Here is a 16,281-nt window from a genome sequence, read left to right as displayed (position 1 = left end):
AAGAGGAAGAGGATCCACAGATGCCTCTTCCACAATGCACCAGATCATAAAAAAAGAAGAGAATTTAAGCTGCCCACTTTTCTTCTATTTACTGACTACGAAAAGGTGTATATTAACTTGAACAGAAATCTACTCCGAAAAATATTACAAGACAATAAAATAACTCCTCAATTAATTAAATAAAAATTCTATACAGAGAAACAAAAATATGCATCAAATTTGAAGATGGAACATTATCAGAATAACTATAAATAAAGGAGCAAGACTAGGCTATGGCTTATCCCCAATCCAATTCAACATTTATATGTATAAACAGAATCCTAAAAGAATGGAAAACAACTGTCAAATATGGAATTAACCTAACAAATAATATACAGCTAAATACAATACTTTATGCAGATGATCAACTACTAACTTTAAATTCAGAACATAAACTCCAAATTGCAACTAACCATCTAAATGAAATAGCAAAAAAAAGTTTAAATGAAAATCTCTGAAACAAAAACGAAAGTTATGACAATGTGTGGAAACAATTCAAAAGCCAAAATTAAGCCTAACAATTAAAGAACAGAACAAGTTCATCAAATTCCTACCTTGTACCCTCAAGGAGTGTACAGGATATGATAGTACTACATGAAAAATTTACATCATTATTAATTTACTATCTACAATTTTCCTCCAAATAAGTCTGTTACTTGTTAAGACTCCAGCATCATTACCAGATCTTATATTTCTATCGTCTAAGGCACTTTGTACAGTATCAATCCACCTATATCTTCGTCTTCCTCTGGGTTGTTTTCCTACCAACCTAGCAGAGAACACTTGTTTTGCTAATCATTCCTCACCAATTCTGTGTAAATGACCATAACACCTGATATTAGCTCTGCTAACGCATTCCCGGATGCTGACAATGTCTAGTTCTTTCCTAATATCCTCATTTTTAATATGCTATTGCCATTGATGCCATCTATTCATGCCTGTAATCTTTCTCAGTACTCTGAATATCTGCGGTCTCTAGTCTTCGGTCAAGTGTTTTACTTCTGACCTAGCGCGCAGATCCATAAGTTAAAAATGGTTTGAACAATGTCTTGAATACAGCTAATTTAGTGTTCCGACTAATTTCTCTCTTATTCCATATGAATTTATTCAATTGACTTCCTACCATACCAACGTTGTTGATTCTGTTGTCCGCTTGCATATTTAATTTACCATCTTCAGTAAAAATCGTGCCTAAGTAGCTGAAATGTTTTACTTGTTCCACAGGTTCTCCATTCACAACGCAGTTGACATTTTCAATGATTCTGCCTATTTTCATTGTCTTTGTCTTTTTATTGCTGACCCTTCATACCTTATCTATTACAACAGTTATTCAATTTAGTCAGGGAATCTTGCAGACTTGTAGCGGATTTATTTAGAAGTATAAAGCAAAGAGCTGACATTAACATCTCTAATTTTGATATCATGTTTAATACCACTTTCCTTCATAATGTGATCCATATAGATAATGAATAACAGAGGGGATAATGTACATCCTTGTCTCACACCAGATTTAACATTAAACCATCTTCCTGTACTTCCTTCATTTCTAACTACTTACTTACAACTTAAATAAAGACTAAGTATTGCTTGATATAATGCCCCATTGACACCATATAACTGTAGCATATTCTCTCTTGGCACCTTGTCATATGCCTTTTTTCAGATCGACAAAACTTAAATACAGATCTTTGTTATATTCCCATGATTTCTCAACTATTTGTTGTAAAGTGAAGATCTGATCCTGAGAGCCTCTATTTGGCCTGAATCCAGCTTGTTCTTCACCAAGCTTTTCTTCCACAATTCTTCTCAATTGTTTCTCAAGTATACTTGCATAAATCTATACTTACCTGGCACTGAACTGTCGATGATCACAAAGGCCGAAGGTCCAGAGAGGGAGGCTGTTCCATTGTATACATGGTTCGGCTGACCTCTGCCACTTCCCCAAACTAAGATAGATGGAGCATGGAATTTTTAATAGCAGGGGACTGCGTTCGCGCTTTTGCCAGGTTAGCTGAGTGGTTAGCATATCTGCTCTCCAGCCAAAAGGCTGCGGGTTCGAATCCTGCCTTGAGCATAGATATTTGTGACTGTCTGTGAAAATACTAGTAGTGGTGGTCGGCAGTAGATGGCGTTTGTGTAAATGATGAAAGTAGTTGGTGGAATGAGTGGTCGAGACGGAGAGAGTTGTGGAGTAGGTGACTTCACTCGATGTGTCTTAGGACTCCTTGGAGGTGTCATGTAATAATAATAATAATAATAAAATCTTACCAGGAATACTCAGTTGGGAAATACCTCTGTAATTCTCACATTCAGTTTTATTTTGCTTTTTATACATGGGTACTATGAGAGCTCTACTCCAATCATCTGGAATTTGTCCCTCTGTCCAGGTCTTCTGAACTATGCAGTACAGCCACTGTAAGACTGTTATACCACCATACTTCAGCATTTCTGGTCGAATATCATCTACTCCTGCTGCCTTTCCACATTTCAAGCCTTTGATGGCTTTTTCTACTTCAAGTATGGATATGTATTCCTGACTCTATGCCTGTTGAGTGTTTTTTACTGCTGTGCTATCATTGCTTGTTTCTATTTTTAGCAATTTTTCGAAGTAATTACTCCATACTTCAAGGATATCTTTTTCTCCCATTTTCATGTCATCTTTATCATCTCTAACTCCTTTTACAGCACTCTTTCCTCCATTTCTAAGCTTCTTCAACAACCTCCAGAATATTTTGCCACCTTCTTGATATTTATTTTCTATTTTCTTGCCAAAGTCCTCCCATGACTTTTGTTTAGCTAGTTTTACATGGTGTTCAGCTTTCTTACATTTGTCTCTGCATTCTCTAAGAGCTGACTTATTTGACAGGAACTTTTGATATGCTTTCTTCTTTTCCTTCACTGCCTCTTTAACTTCCTGTATCCACCAAGAGTTCTGATTTTTTTATCCTTGCAGACAACCTCACCACATACCTCTCTGGCTGAATCAATCAGGGTTTTCTTCAAGGCTTGCCACTGAATCTCCAAGGTTTGGTTCCTGTTCTCAAACTCTCTAATTTTTTCTTGAATAATCTTTGTGTATTTTAGTCTACAGTTCACATCTGAGAGCTGCTCAACTTTTATTCGCTTTAAAACTTTCTTACGTGTTATTCGTTTCAATATGAAATTCAATTTTATCCTGCTCAAGACTAAATAGTGATCACTTCCAATTTCAAATCCTCTGTACACTCTGGTGTCCTGCACCAGGGAGAAAACATCACTATCGACAATAACATAATCAATGAGACTTTTCTTATTCCTTGCCTCTTCTCTCCATGTGAATTTGTGCACATTTTTATGTTGGAACATGGTGTTAGTAATAACCAGTCCATGTCCTGAGCAGAAATCCAACAGGTATTTGCCATTATTATTAGCTTTGCTCTTTTCTCCATATTTTCCCAAAATATTTTTGTATGTCTGACAATCATTTCCTACTCTGCTATTTAGATCCCCAAGAAGGACCAACTTTTCTTTTTTCTTTGTCTCAGTTTCTTTATCTAAAGCCTCAAAAAATTCCTCCACTTCTACCTTAGTAGAACCTTCTGTGGGACCACAGCCACAAATAAGTCTCTTTGTCCAGTTCCCCATTCTCTTTGCCCACTTCACTCTATTTGAGACTGCCCCATTCAAGAAGATTAGCCTCGTATTTAGTGTTGAATACTATGGCTACCGCTTCTTTTCCTTGATTGTCAATTGAGAGGAGACCTCCACATAGCCTTTAAAGGAATGCAGAGAACCGACCACGGCTTCTGACATAATGTTCAATCCTCATTTTCTTGTGGTGCACCCTGTTGGGTATCTACCTGAATACTGAAGGAACGAGGATGGGCTGGCAACTTCGGATTTAGCCGAACAAATTGCATTCTTATTGGCTTAAACCAAAATACAAAATGATGGCACAACATGACAAAATAGAACGAGTTGCAGAATTCAAATACTTAGGAAATATAATTTTGCAATACAATACTGATTCACAATTAGAAGCAAGACTAGAAATTTACAACAGAATGAATGGCATAATTAAAAGAAATTTTGGAAAACAAATCACTAAATAAACTCAATTGAGATTACATAATATGACCTCTAAAACAATTCTCAAATTTGGAAATGAAACTTGGATTCTAAAACAAAGAAACAGACAAAGATTGGAAGCAGCACAGATGAAGTTTCTAAAACCCTGGGACTTACTAGATTACATAAAAAGAAAAATGCAGAAATAAGAGAATGGTTATATACAAAAAACATCATACAAGAAATAGAAGAATACCAGCAAAAATTGGCTACACTACATAGAAAGGATGAATAACAATAGGATTCCTAAACTAGCACTAGAATACAAACCTACAGGAAGAAGAGACCATGAATGTCCAAGATTAAGATAGAAAAATCAACTTCATCTTCAGAGCAAGACATAAAAAGACTATACCTAAATTGTCAGACAACGACGACGAGATAACTTTACTCCATGCTGATGGCAGGAAAGTGACAGAAGCAGGAAAAATAGTTCAATTACTAAATGATCACTTTCCAAGGGTATATCATCCAGGTGGTGACTTTGCAGTTACTGATGTGATAGAGACTGATGTGAGAATTGAGGTAGATGAACTGAAGGTACTCAGTATATTGATAAATTCAATGTGAATACAGCAGTGGGCCTGGACAGTATGTCAACTCGTGTGTTGCGAGAACGTGCAAGTACACTGGCAGTGCCTCTGATGAAGTTATTTAATCTAAGTCTCATCTCTGGCAAAGTTCCAAGGGATGGAAAGAGGGTAAGATAGTTCTATTACATAAAGGTGGATTTAAGAGAAAAGCAGAAAATTACAGACCAATCAGTATATCTGGAGTGAGGGTTAAATTATTAAAAACATTGGTTAAAAATAAAATTCAGAAATGGTGTATAGGAATACTCAATAGGAGGCAGCATGGCTTTGTAAAAAGGTATATCTTGCCTTATTAATTTATTCACATTTTATAATAAGGTGACAGTGGAACTTGATAAAGGAAATGGCCTACACAATGATACTGCTGGACTTTGCAGAAGCATTTGACAGAATACAACATGATAAAATATTACTTAGGTTGGAGCAAATGAGAATGGATATGAGGCTGGCACCATGTATAGGGGTGCGGCATCAGAGGGTAGTATATTGTGGAGTGGAATCGAGGTGAATGAGGCTGACTAGTGGAGTGCCCCAGTGGTCTGTACTAGGACGTCTACTCTTTAATTTGTACATTAATAATATAGCGAAAGATTTTTTTTTTGGGGGGGGGGTATTATTCAGTTGTTTGCTGATGATGCAAAACTGAGGAAGGCAATAGTTGATAAAGGTGTATACATCTTTATTTTGATAGATATCTTGCAGGATGACTAAAATAAATTGACAGTGTGGATAAAGGACAATGGCTGTCAATTTAATGTTGTAAAATGTAAGGTAACGAGAAGAAAGTGCATTATATACTTCATATCATACTGATGGTACTAGTTTATAGGAATTTGATGAGGCTTGGGATATGGGGGTAATGGTGGATACAGATTTGAAATTCAGAAGACATGTCATAAGAGTTGGCAAAATTGCTCAGAAGATTACTTCGATTTTGAAGAAAACATGGACAAGTAAAGATAATGAAGTTATTATCCCTCTTTATAAGTCTATGATTTGGCCACATGTTAACTACTGTGCTGAGATTTGTCACCTACATTTCTAGGGGAACAGGAGGTAGTGGAGAGAATTCGCAGATGAGTGACCAAGCTCATGACAGGTCTGTGAAATGTTTCCCATGAGGAGAGATTAAAGGTGTGTGTGGGTTGCAAAGTTTAGCTAACAGGCAGACAAAAGAAGATATGATAGAAACTTATAAGTTAGTAGAGAGTTTGACACAGATGAAATTGTTCAATACATGGGGAGTAGGGGGAAAACAAGGGGAGACACTTGGAAGTTGTCTAAGAGTGTGTTAGTAAGGGTGTGTAGACTAGCTTCTTTACTTTAGAGTGGTGAATGAGTGAAATGGATTGCCAGAGATAGTTGTGAGCACCTCAATAATGAATAAGTTTAAGTAGATGTATGATAGGTATTGGGTTAATGGGTAGTGTGTGACTCCCGTGATGTCTTTTGTCTCCATGAAGTATCCGTAAAAAATAATAAGAATAATGGTGGATGTGAATCTACCACATTTAAAGTGACAAGTAGTGTATTCCAGGGATTAGTTCTTCCAACCTGACAGGAGATGTTTAATTGTTTGCTGATTACACAAAGATATGCAGGGCAAAGAGGAATGTTACTGATATACGGCATTTACAGAAAGATCCGAATAAGCTGGAACAGTGGGCAAATGACAACAGCTATCAACTGAAAGTTATGCACTTTGTCATTTATTATATTTCCAATGACATATTATATTGGTGGAAAAGTTACAAGAAATTCATGAGGATGAGGGATCTTGGAATTATGTTGATAAGAAACTGAAGTTCAAAGTCCCAATGCGAAAATTATGATATTGAAACAAATCTTGACATGCAAGGATAAGAAAACCATTCTGCCTCTTTGCAAAGCATTGATAAGACCACTTATGTGTGCAGATTTGGATTCCTGGTTTCAAAGGGGATAAAGAAGCTGTGGAAATGGTGCAAAGCAGAGTAACAATGATGATACTGGGATTATGGAATGTAGATTACAAGAACAGATTGAGAGTATGTGGAGACTGCAGACTGCTAAACAGGAGAAAGAGAGGGAATATGATAGAGGTCAATAAACTTCTGAAGGAGAGCTAGGTTGTTTTTGTCTAGAGCAGTGAGTGGAACAATTTGCCTGTTGAAGTAGTGCATGCAACCAGCATGAATGTATAAGGCAGTGGTGTTCAACCTTTTTTACTACGTGAGCTACTTTTCTATAAAAAGTTATTCGGTGATCTACTCTCTCATATAGATCACGTTCCCCCCAACCTGATATCTGATTACGCACAAATAAACAACTAAAAAAAATATATAACTAAAAGCTTTGTGTATTTAAAAATTTATTTATTGCTTTTAATTATTTTAATACAACAAAATATATATATATATATATATATATATTGGAATAAAATATTTATTTCTCTATTTTGGAAAACCAAAGTTAGAAAAAAACAACAGATTGATTACAAACTCACAAGTTACAGGAAATGCTGGTTGATTAAAAAAAAAAAAAAGTTAATGTGAAATTTGGCATCGTTTGGACCTCGGAATATTTTCATAGTCAAATTGATATGAAGAAGTGGCCAATTGCAGACAATCATCCATATGATCATTTGTAATTTGGTTTCTTAATTGATTTTAACTCTATGTTTTCTTTTTTAAATAATTCATATATGTTTAAATGATTCATTTAAACATACAGAAAGCCTATAAAGAAATTGACAAACTGACTTTTAAATTTAATAAGAACGGAAAAAACAATGCCATCAAAGATGAAAATGGAAAATTACTAATAGAATCTGAGGATATATTAATGGAATGGAAGAATTATCTTGAAAATCTCTATAATGGTGACGAACTTTATGTTGATATCAGCATAAGAAATCAAAATGAAGATAATCTAGGCTCCCTAATAATGCAAGAATTTGATAAATCACTGTCCGAAATGAGCAAGGGAAAAAGTCCAGGTGTAGACAATATTCCTATAGAACTGCTACAAAATCTAGGTGAAAGACAAAAACCTTACTCTATCAATTAATAGCCCAAATCTATGATAGAGGAGAAATACCAAAGGAGTTTATGAAATCAACCATAATACCAATACCAAAAAAGAATAATGCAAACAAATGCAGCCAATTTAGAACAATAGCTTTAATCCCACATGTTAGCACAATTCTGCTAAAAATGATTCAAAATAGAATTTATTCAAAAATAGATTGTCTATTGGATGAAGACCAATTTGGATTCAGAAAGAATAAAGGAACAAGAGAGGCAATACTCTGTTTAAGAACAATAATAGAGAGAAGATTAGCTCTTAGTCAAAATACTTACATTTGCTTCCTTGATTTAGAGAAAGCGTTTGATAAAGTAATCCAGCAAATACTTCTAAATTGTCTAACTAATATCAGCATAGATTTGAGGGATAGGAAAATAATTTATCAAATTTACAAAAATCAAAATGGACGGATTAAAATCAATGATAAGGAGAAAATAATAAATATAAGGAGTGGAGTAAGATAAGGATGTATACATATTTTCACCACTTTTATTTAATTTATATATTGAAAAGGCCATTCAGAAAACTAAAGATAAAATAAATAGTGGCATAAAGATAAATGGTGAGCAAGTCATATGTATAAGATTTGCTGATGATATAGCCCTTGTAGCAGAAAACAGAAGAACGTTAAAAACAATGCTAGAATTACTAAATAATAATCTTGAAAAATATAAAATGAAAATCAACACAGATAAGACTAAAATCATTGTTACCGGCAAAATCCCTATCAATATAGAGCATATAGACATCAGCAGGGAACAAATAAAACAAGTGAAAAGCTTTAAATATTTAGGAAGCCTAATAATCAGAAGATATAAGATCAAGAATAAACAATGCAAAAGCCCAATTCTCTAAGATGAAAAGCATTTTAACAGGAAACCTCAACCTACAATTGAAAAAAAAATTAGTAAAGACATTGATATGGAGCATTGCACTGTATGGATGTGAAACCTGGATTCTAGGCAGAGAAGATGCAAGAAGATTGGAGGCTTTTGAAATGTGGTGCTGGCACCGCATGAACAAAATAAAATGGACAGAAAAAAAATCAAACCAACAAGTCCTGAGAGAGATAAACGAAACAAGAACTCTAATTAAATCGATCAAAATTAGAAGGGATAGGTGGTTTGGACATATACTTCAACATGATGGACTTGTGAAAAGAATAACTGAAGGCAAAATAGAGGGGGAAAGAAGAAGAGGCAGACCAATTGGAAAAGCTTTCTTGACCAAGTCAAAGACAGCATGGGTTTGAGGAGTTACCAGGAGGTTAAGAAGAAAGCCAATGACAGAGCGGAATGGAGGAAATTGCTGCTGAGCTACCAATCCGAAGACTGATGCAACTGATGATGATGAATTGATTTTTTATGACGGCCATGTTTGAAAAAGCGGATTCTGACAAGTATGTCGATCTGAAACACAACAAAATTTTTCGTGCAATATCAATAAATATTGGGAATTTTTCATGTGCATACTTCCAAATGACTTCATTGTTTATTGATTTTAAATGTAAACTATTCTGAATGTTTATTATCTCAAGTTCTACTTCAGCTTGGTTTATATCAAACAGCCCACTAATTTTATTTGAAATTTCTGTGATGTTCAAGTTTTCTTAAAATAGATTATTGATAAAAGATACAATCATTTCAGTTTTATTAAAATCTTTAAATCTTGAATTTATTTCTTCCTCAACTAATTCTATTTCACGAATAAATTCTTTTAAATCATAGTGAAGCATTTCTAGATTTTGTTCAAAAAATTTTAATAAATATGGAGATGTCTAAATTCACAGTCATTTATATTTTTCTTTAATAAAAGTAAGTATTGTTGGAAAGTTTTTATTGAACTTAACATGTCAATTGCATTTTTATCTCTACCTTGTAACTCTAAATTTAAATTGCTTAATTTCGTACAGAAATCAACTAAAAATGATAAGTGTAACAAATATCTTTAATCACTCAATTGTGGATAAATATCTCCTTTTTCATCAAGAAAAATTTTTATATTGTTAATTAATACAAGAAATCTTCCTAAAATTTGACTTCTGCTGAGCCAGCTAACATTATTGTACAACAGAGGTTCCCTATCATGATCTGCCTGTAATTTAAATAACCGCCATTGCAGGGCTTTTCCCTCAAACAGAATTTACAATTTTAAATGTAATATCCAAAACATCTTTTGTATTTAGTCTTTTACTACACAGTACTTGTTGGTGAATAATACAGTGGTACGTTAAAAAATCTGGATATTTGTCATCGTTTTTACATAATGAAATGAAGCCTGATTTATTACCTATCATTGCAGGAGCACCATCAGTAGTAATAGACACAAGTTTAAAAAGCAGAAGTTTGTGTTGTTTCACAAATTCATCCAATGCCGAAAAAATGTCTTCTCCCCTAGTCCTTCCCAATAATGGTATAATTTTCAAAAGTTCTTCTTCACTTGAATAATCTTGAAATACCATGCGAATAAATACCATTAACTGAGCAATATCAGTGAAGTCGTTTGATTCATCAAATTATAATGAAAATGCAACACACTAGTGAATGTCTGACATTAACCTGGCCTGGAAACTTTTCTCCGGCAATTGGAAACCTTGTCTGTGACAGGTTTCCAATTGCCGGAGAGAGAGAGATCTAGAAGAGAGAGAGACCTAGAAGTAGTCTCCCTCTCTCTAGCGACGTCTTGAACCGAGAAGCTCCTTTCTGGAAGCGAGAAACTCCTCTCTCAAGCAACATGGATCTGGGCGTGGATTTCTGATGGCGACTCTGGACCGGGCAGCCTCCTCTCTGACAGCAATTCTGGAACTGGGACCCGTTCTGCTTGCTTCAGTCTCTTTTTATTAGGCCTCCTCTGAGACCTCGCATGAAGTTTGGCAACCCCCAAAGAATCGGTATGAGTCTTTCATCTTAAGTTTAAAGCTCGGCATGCCTTTTGTTCTCCTCTGCTTTCTTTTGATTGTAAGTTGCCGGCCACCGGAAAGTTGTTTGAACTCTTTCTGACTGACTTCGGAGATGTTTACACTTAGAGCCTGCAAGCCTTTCTCATACATACAAGTTTCAATAACAATCTTTCTAATGCCGCCATGTACAGCTTCGCAAAAAAAACATTGCCTTTGTTTTTAACACTCTAATATATTGTTATTAAAGCAGTATATATAGTTAGCTTCAAAAGAGTTATTTACAAAAACATCTAATACAAACTATATCAAGACAAACAAAGTTTATTTTTTACACTATTCACATGGGACTTAACCTAAGTAAAAAATTGATGTAATGTGCTTTGTAATATTTAAGCTGCAATCGAGTTTTTACACTTTGCTTATAATCATATTCAGTCAACTCGCTGTTTGACTTCTACTGATCCAAATTATTTCATTTACTTATAAGAAAATTACTGATTTGACAATTTTAACGAAAAATAAATAAACAATAGCAATACACTTAAAGCGAATTAAAAATAATACAAAATAATGATAAATAAAATATTATGTTTTCAGTTTTAATTAAATTTGTAAGTAAGGAGGAATACACAAGAGATCGGCCAAAAATCGCTCTGCAATCGACGGGTTGAACACCCCTGGTATAAGGTATAGTATAACAGCTGGTGTGGGTGATCTACAACCTTCCTTGACGAGTCCCTAATCTCCTAGAGATCTTGGATAATAATAATCAGGCAAGTTATTTTGATTTCTTGTAGCTTCACTAGTACTTCCATATTTAATATGAAAACATTATAAAAATCAAGTAGATGTATAGGAATAGAAACACAGAAACTTACATTTTTATTGGTATTTTTAAAATTGCATATGGTTCTTCTTCTTATTGTACTATCTTCTATCGAAGGTCAGCGACCATCTTGGCAAACAAACTGCGCTCTTGTGCTAAAAGTGGACACCATTTTGAGCCCGGAGATTCTTCGCACCCCTGTCCCATTTAAGGGACGCCGGGAACTTGGGGCCAATTGTAAGGGTTTGCTCGCCATGGTGGTTGTTCTGGAGATAAGGTAGAGCAGTAGTTTCTCCGTTTGCTTTCTGCTCTGCAGTATTACAGACGTACACAATATAATCATATTGCCATCTGCAAATCTCTGATCACAAGCTTTTCATCATCATTTGGCTTCAACCTTGTGTCAGTACTGACAATGCTGCTTCCCAATGTCAGGGGCAGTGAACCCAGCAGGTGCTTATTTAATGGCGGCACTACTCACCATGTCGCCGAGTTGTCATTGGGCTTTGTGAGGTTTTAAGTCAAACAGAGTTGCCACTTCTGCTCCCCCACGCCCTGATAGCTCAGTCGCTGTTGGTCCACGGCTGCTTATTCGCCAGATTGCTCTGCTTATATCGCAGCTAGCCTCCATATCTGAAGGCTGTTCCCTGATCCGCCACCTGGGGACGCACCTGGTAGTAGTAGTCAGCTCTGCCCCGGGGCATATGGTTAAATAGTTTATATTTATGTAGATATTAAGAGATATTTGTTACATGAAGGAATGTTAAACAATTAGAATCTTGATGACACTTGATTACATATTAGCTAATCCATAATTAAGAAGCTCAATATGGAATCTTGTAAATATTTATTCCAGAAAAAATGGGAAGGATAAAAACACTGGTTAACACAAAAAATCAATGATAAAAAAAAAAAAAAAGAATTAACATACATAGCAGATTGTAACTCTTGTTAAGTAGTGTGTTTTGCATGCTACTTAACATGAGATGCTAGCGTGCATACCTTGCACATCCCGGTGAGAATATAAATGTATAACAATGGATAGAATAATACATTATTTTATCCATAAATAGAATTAATACATTATGAATACATTTAACATAACAATGGATGGCACAGTATTATATAGACTACAGACTGTTATATTAAAAGAACATATCAAACACAAAATCATCATAAATGAAAATAAAAATTAAAATGAAATTTGTGTGTTAAAAAATTCATTCCATTTAGGCATTAACAGTATATCAAGTATATAATTCTCTCTTGGATTTACAAAATGCAGTATGATTCATTGCTGCAGAGAGCATAATTTCTACTGCTCGAGAGTCCAACTGAAATGAGCTTAACACTGCTCCACCCAACACTCGCCTGCACTTGCTGATGTTAGGCTTGAGTGTGGCTATGTGGACATGGAAACCCATGTTCTGCAGCTCCTGATAGGCAATTATCATGCTGGTAATGCTTGCAGAGGCACTTTGGAACTCAGTAGTGTTTCAACCAAGGACAGGCAATTTTTTCACATCATATGCTTCAGCATTTGGCAGTTCTACTCTGTGATATGATATAACCTATCTGGTCATGAGTATGCTGTTGTTGCTCCCTAGCTATTTTCATTTCCCAATAACATTGCATTCAGTTGATCAGGGCAGGTACAGCAGGACAAAACTTCCCAAACTGAGTTGTTGCAAAGGTGGCATTCTATGATTAGTGAAACATGGCTGACTGTAGATGATATAGCTAGTGGGATTGAATGTGATGGGTATAGTGTGTTCAGGAATGACAGGGAGAATAAAATGGTGGGGAGGAGTATTGTTGATGATACCTGATGAGCTGCAGCCAAGGAGAATAGAAGTTGAATTGCAGGATAGAGAAAAGAGCACATTTGAGGCCATTTGGTATGAGATTGTGGTTAGCAGAACTAAATATACAATTGGGTGCTGCTATAGACCAGGTGATGGAAAAGATGGTGGTGACAGTATGCACAAGCAAATAGAAGAAATGAGTGGAAGGAGGGTGATTATTATGGGAGATTTCAACTATGGTCGCATTGATTGGAGTGAGGAGAGGACACACGGGAGGAAGGAATTGGATTTTATGCAGTTATTAAGGGATAACTATCTGCGACAGCACGTAATGGAAAATACTAGGGGTCAGAGAGTGCTTGACCTAGTAATTACATCTGAGGATTTGGCTGTAACAAATATGACCACATTGCCACCAATCGGTGAGAGTGATCATAGGGTCTTGATTTGGGAGGTGGTTAAAGGTGTAGAATTTTCAATTAAGACAGGGTACATGTGGAATTATCGGGCTGGAAAGTATGACAAGCTTAGGAGTTTGATTGGCTCAGTGCCATGGCATGTACAACTGCAAGGACTAGAAGTTGATAGTGCATGGGAGGCAGTTAAGAAGTGCTTGCATGAAGCAATGGCTGACTGTATACCTAGAGTACGAATAATAAATCAAGTAGGGATTAAATGGATGAATAACACCATTAAGCTTGAGCTGCAAAAAAAGAAACAACTATGGAGGGAATTTAAGGAGAAAGGTGACCGGCAGGCACACGAACGGTATAAAGCGCAGGCCAGAAGGGTGACGAGTGTGGTAAGAAAAGCAAAAAAGGATTACGAAAGTACATTAGCCATGCAGGCTAAAGAGAATCCTAAACAGTTTTTTAGATATGTAGCAAGTAAAAGGAAAATGTACATGGCAGAATGATTTTAAAGAATGCCAATGGTAGGGAGGTAACTGAATCAGTTGATATAGTTGAGTTACTAAGTGAGCACTTTGCAAGAATATATCATCCAGGTGGTGACATTGCAGAAACGAATGTACCAGTAGATTATATGGGAATTGTGGTGAATGAAGTGGAGGTGAGTAGTCCATTGCATAACCTCAATGTCAATACATCTGTGGGATTGGATGGTATACCAGCTCGTGTTGTATGAGAAGCAGCTAAAGAATTGTCAGTACCCTTGACCATTTTGTTTAATTTGAGTCTCAGGTCTGGGTTACTCCCGAGCAGGTGGAAAGAGGGGAAAATAGTTCCACTGCATAAAGGTGGTTCCAAGACTGCTGTTGTAAATTACCAACCAATTAGCATATCAGGAATCATTATCAAGGTCTGGATTAGATAGATGAAAATGAGATATTGTATGGGGAACAACATGGTTTTGTGAAGGGTAGATCATGCCTCAGTAACTTGCTCACGTTTTATAACACAGTGACGGCTGAACTGGATATGGGTAATGGGTTTACAGTAATACTACTGGACCTTGCCAAGGCTTTTGATAGGATACCACATAGAACCCTAATCAGTAAACTGGAGCAGATGGGGATAGATATAGGGTTGGTGAGATGGATAGGAGGGTGGTTGAAGGAGAGATACCAGAGAGTAGTTTATTCAGGAGTGGAGTCTAAAAGATGGCTTGTGACTAGTGAAGTGCCACAGGGTTCTGTTCTTGGACCATTCCTTTTCAATTTGTTCATCAATGATATAGGAAAGGATTTGAGAGGAAGTGTTCACTTGTTTGCTGATGATGCAAAGTTGGGTAGAGCAGTTATGAGTGCACAGGATGTCAAAATTTTACAGGATGATTTGGATAGTTTGGAGGACTGGGCTAGGAAATGTGGATGTCAATTTAATGTGCCAAAGTGTAAGGTTATGCACTTTGGGGTGAAAAGAATAGCAGCAGTATATCGCATTGGTGGAACTGTACTCCAGGAGATTGATGAGGCCAGGGATTTGGGAGTGTTGGTGGATAGGGAATTGAATTTTAGGGGGGCATATTGCAAAAGTGATTAAAACAGCTCACCAAATCACTTGGCTTCTGAAAAATACTTTAACATGCAGAGACAAACAAGTTGTTGTTCCTCTGTATCGAGCCTTGATAAGACCCCCATCTGGACTACTGTGCCCAGTTATGGGCACCAGGGTTTCTTCGTGATGGGGAGGAAGTGGAGAGGATCCAGAGACGAGTGACCAAGATGATAGCAGGTCTGTGGAATGAACCTTATGAGAATCGGTTGAAGATTTGTGGGTTGCAGAAATTGGTCGATCGGCGAAGGAGTGGTGATATGATTGAATGGAAGTTGGGCAAGAGCGTGGTTGACAAGGGTGTTAGAGCTAGGTTTTTTACTTGGAGAGTAGTGAATGAGTGGAATAAGCTTCCAGAGTCTGTTGTGGGCTACGACTGTGAATGAGTTCAAGGCAAGGTATGATAGATACTGTGTGAATGTCGAATAGTTGTTCTTGACATGATGTTAGGGCCTCCATCGATGAGTCTGTCGACTCCTTGGAGTTGCCCGGAACAACAATAATAATAATAATGATAGTGCCATGTCAAAAGTCAATGAGCTCTTTGGCATGGCCCATTTTATTGTTAATGTGTTTGTCTATGAGAACTGCAGGACTATATGCTTCCTTTTATACCTGTATGAGCCATGGTTGTGATATATATAGCCATATCCAGTACTACAAAAAGGTATCTGCATATTTTTAATCAGATAGCATATGTTTCTATTGTGTTGCCTATTTTTTGCTTATCAATTAATCTTTGCAGTCCATAGACATTCAATCTATCCTCATGGAAAGCATTCCATAGACCTGCTGCAAATCTTAAATTTGATCTCTCATCTCTGGATCCTCTCCACAACTTCTTCATTCCCATGGAATCCTGGCAACCAGATCCGCTCACTATCCCTGCTTCTCAGCGTGCTCCTCCACATCGCTGGGCTCGTAAATTTTT

The 16,281-nt window shown here is 36.3% G+C and overlaps 1 protein-coding gene and 1 non-coding gene across 2 annotated transcripts in view; one reads left to right on the top strand and one right to left on the bottom strand.

Moving 5' to 3' along the window:
* Positions 1-16,281, bottom strand: part of LOC150098002 (organic solute transporter subunit alpha) — a 190,179-nt gene that overhangs the window by 120,271 nt on the left and 53,627 nt on the right. The window lies entirely within an intron of this gene.
* On the top strand, positions 1,879-2,045 carry LOC150098003 (U1 spliceosomal RNA). The gene has a single exon (XR_016549622.1). It is a non-coding gene; the product is annotated as a U1 spliceosomal RNA (small nuclear RNA).

Source organism: Typopeltis vanoorti, chromosome 16 (genome assembly GCF_054136105.1).
Source record: "Typopeltis vanoorti isolate ZY-2024b chromosome 16, IOZ_Tvanoo_1.0, whole genome shotgun sequence".
In the NCBI taxonomy this organism is placed as follows: domain Eukaryota; kingdom Metazoa; phylum Arthropoda; class Arachnida; order Uropygi; family Thelyphonidae; genus Typopeltis; species Typopeltis vanoorti.
This window is presented reverse-complemented; position numbering and strand designations above follow the sequence as displayed.